The sequence below is a fragment of the Pteropus vampyrus genome, unplaced genomic scaffold, assembly GCF_000151845.1.
Source record: "Pteropus vampyrus isolate Shadow unplaced genomic scaffold, Pvam_2.0 Scaffold159, whole genome shotgun sequence".
NCBI lineage: Eukaryota > Metazoa > Chordata > Mammalia > Chiroptera > Pteropodidae > Pteropus > Pteropus vampyrus.
In genome coordinates this window covers 1,408,846-1,412,721 of record NW_011888940.1, presented here as the reverse complement: position 1 = coordinate 1,412,721, position 3,876 = coordinate 1,408,846, and the positions used below count along the sequence as shown (strand labels likewise).

General features: G+C 35.3%; 1 protein-coding gene across 3 annotated transcripts in view; it reads left to right on the top strand.

Moving 5' to 3' along the window:
* The window catches only part of ZBTB18 (zinc finger and BTB domain containing 18), a 28,662-nt gene that overhangs the window by 2,249 nt on the left and 22,537 nt on the right, over positions 1-3,876 (top strand). The gene's annotated exons all lie outside the window — the stretch shown is intronic.

Here is a 3,876-nt window from a genome sequence, read left to right as displayed (position 1 = left end):
AGTTAGGTTAATAAAAAGTTCATATTTCTCAATGAAATGTCAATACATTCCCAAAATTTCGCTATAAGGCCAACCTAAAACTATGTAATGTGTGTGCTATGAAGCTCTGACTTTATATTAAGAAAATTTAACTTATGTCAAGCAGGTCTTATCAGAAAAATCAGCCAAACTGATGACTCAGGTGTGTGTGTGTCTGTGCCCTGATCATAGCCAAGTATAATCTAATACCAAGTATATTCTAATCGTCTTTATTTTGGGGCTAGTTTTTTCATGTAGCATTATTTAAAGACAATGAACAAGACATAGTTTGACAAAAATGAGTGGCATAGGATCAGCAGAGCCCAGGGAGAAATACTGACACCTCTGTTTTGTTTACCTTGCTTGTTGCCACCACCTCCGTCATCAGCATCTCCATCACCCAGGCCTCTGCCACACACCACTTCCCATTAGGACCTTTCTTTCTCTCCGTCTCTCTTCAATTATTCTTCTGTACTGTCACCATCGTCTCTCCATTCTTCATAGCCCTACCTCTCCCTGTAAAGCTATTGTCCCTTGTATTCCTCTTCCGTGTCTGTCAGTTGTCTGTCTAAAATGTTCTATTGTGCATGTGTCTTTGTTTCGCAGACTCTAGCTGCTATTCTGTCTTAGCAAGCCCGTGTTCTTGCATCTGTCCCATGCCTAAGTGCTAAGGCATGGCTTGGCATTGCAGGTCAGTGTTTGTTTTTTGTTTTGTTTTGTTTTTCTATTACCTTGCTGAACAGCCTCAGTTTTGTGAAACAACTTCACAGCAATGGGTTCTCCGTGAAACAGGTACCAATACATTAAGGGACACAGAAAGTCTTAAGGTACCTAGAAGGAATTTGAAATGAGTTCGTATTCAAGAACCTCTTTTCCTATTGTCTCCCGTAAAGTCATTACTGCAGCCTCAATTTAAAATGCTTATTTTTACTGAGTTTAATTTAGATGCACATTTGCATTGTAAAATGGCTACTTTAAAAATAATCATTTTAGTCTTAAGCATAAACGCTAGTTCTTCGTAAGGGAAGTAACTTCCTGAGTTGCCTGTTATCACTAAGGGCGAAGGAAATTTCTGGATTGAGATTTAACCTTCTGTCTGCTCTTATTACCAGGAATAGTTTGAATCTGGTATGTATCAAGACTTTTGCATTAAATTTATAGAATTTCTTTATAAGGAAAATTTTTATTAAGACAATTTGATATTATTTCAACAGTTAGGGTTTTGAGACACTGAAAGAAAAATGGAATGTTATCTCTGTCCAGTGGGTTCACGATGACATTCACCTGCAATAAATCCTACAGATAAAAAGAATTAGATTATTTCATGTGTCGTTGGCACCTAGCTCCTGGTGGAAATTTTACAATAAACACTATGAGAATGTATTCCTTGTTTCTCTAATGCATTGTAAGTCTTCAGTAAAAAAATTAGAGATGTATTGTTTTATCCTTTCTGCTGATTTAAAGTCTAAGAAGTTGCTGAATTCAAGGGTGGAACAAGCATAAAACGAAGGACAAACGTCTCCCTGTATGGGAATGCAGACAGATACATGTTCTTACCTTTTGGTCAGAAGCACTGCACTTGACACATAGTAGGTGCACAGCATCGATACCCACTGGTAGTTTCTCTTGTTCTCTTTACTTCACCTTTTCTATCGAAGCTCATTTGCATTCAAATTTCTACAAGCCCCAATTTAAGCAAATGAATATAATTAGGAATAGGAGCATTGAAATCTTTAGGTTTATTCATTTGAACAAAACAATCTACTTCTACCATATATTTTACAGAATTTTAGAACAATCAACACTCGAAGATTTACATTATTTATTTTAAAAAAATGAGGCATGAATAGCATAGGTTTCATATTAAATCTTTCTTTGATAGAATCTATTTGTCTGGAAAAGTCATGTTTCATGAGATTATTTTAAAGAATTACATCTAAAAATCCCACAGATGAAATGAATGTATCTTTTAATTATCCGAATTAATGCAACCTCCAAATAGCAGATCAGTTCCAACATCTGGATTTTGGAGGTACAGTGTGATTTTCAGGGGAGGTAGACTTATCTATACAAATTTGTTTAGGATTAAATTTAAATAATTTTTAACTGAACTCATATCATTGGATGGCAGGAAGGCATTCTGTGTAGCAAGGAACAGAGCCAACCTGGAGTTTGAAAGTCGCCTGGAATGATACACAAAGTGAATAATGAATGTATTATAGCACAAAGTTAACTTGTAAAAAGCATCATTGCATTTTTTTTTCCTTTCATATGCCATAAGGCATAATTATTTTATGGGAGAGGGTATGGGGGGCGGAGAGAGAGAGACAGATGAGAAAAGACAAGTGAGACTGAGAAAGAGAAAGAGGTGTGGGTTGGGTGTCTCTTTGCTTTCTTTCTAAATTCTCTGAAGTGGCCAGTCTTGTCAACCAAGCCTGAACCACCAGCCTCCTTCAGCCATTATGCCGACTCCGGATTTATGATGGTCATGTAAAAGCATTGATTTACAGTAAGCAACTGAAAACTGGCAACACAGGAAAAACAGTTCTGGAAAGACTATCTTTTGCTTCTCTCTACCCTTAGCCCTCGAACAGGTTTAAATTACTGGTGTAGGCTCATTCTGCTCTCAGCGTAGAGGGTATATTCCCAATGCCCAGTATAAATCTGCTAAGGACCTTTCTTCAAGAGTTTATGATAACATTATTTCTGTCTTCAAGGCTAAGAATCAGGATAAATTATATCCTATTTGTGGCTTTTCATAGTTCAGGAATTTAATGAAAAGATTCAAGTATTACAGAATTTATAATCCAGGGAATGAATTGGTATATAAAACGCTTTGCAGAATTATATAATTTTTAAAAACGATGCTTTAGGAAATATGTTCCCTGTTTATTTCATTATTGTGGTGTGTGTTCCAATTTGTTCATTTACTTTTCTTACTATTGTCTCAGCCGTGTTTCTGTGTCTCTTCTTCCCTTTAGGCCATTTCAACCTGTTCTCTAGGTTCAACCAGGCTCACCTCTACTCATATTTTACTACATTATAGCTACTATATATAAAGTATTACACTTGGACACTTGGGAATATCTGTTTTTTTATTGTTAATATTGCCTCCTTAATTTTTTTAAAGAAAAATTCCAGTTATACCTGAAGTTTATAAAAAGTCTATATTCAAAAATTTATTTCGTAGATAACATGATCTATTGCACAAAGTGTAATAAGTTTTGTTTTGTTTTGGTTTGGTTTTTTTTTTTTTGGAGATTTGACCTGTGGTTTACATTTAAAAGTCACACATTCATTTTATGGACTTACTCATCAAATTAAATTTTATTTGGGCGTCAACATTTTATAGTATTGTTATTGGTTGAAATCATGTGTTATTAAAACATAAAACTTGTTCTCTGGTAAGAAAGCTAACCATGGTTAGAATGAAATGGTTTGATTGAACTTGTATCATTTATCATTTCAGGACTCTCAAAAAAGTATGGATTAATTGGAACCGTACAGAACTAGGATTCCTCCAGAGGGAGGCACAATATATTTTTCTGATAGTTTAGAGACGACTTTTTGCACTTTTTTTTTCTTTCACTGAGGGAAAGACAACAAGTAGGTTATTGGCCCTCGAACTCTGACGAGTGGCTTTGTACCATGGTAATATGCTTAACCCGTTGCGCAGAGGTAAAAAAGACCCAGCTTTGAGGTGCTTACTTGGAAAAGGTATTAAGAGTTTGACTTATTACCTTCCATGCTTCCAAAGGGTGCTCAAAAAATAGTAATCATTATGTATTATGACACCTCCGATATCAGTCTTTATTTACAATCTGTATGCTGACTTTCCAAAGATGATTAAATACATCG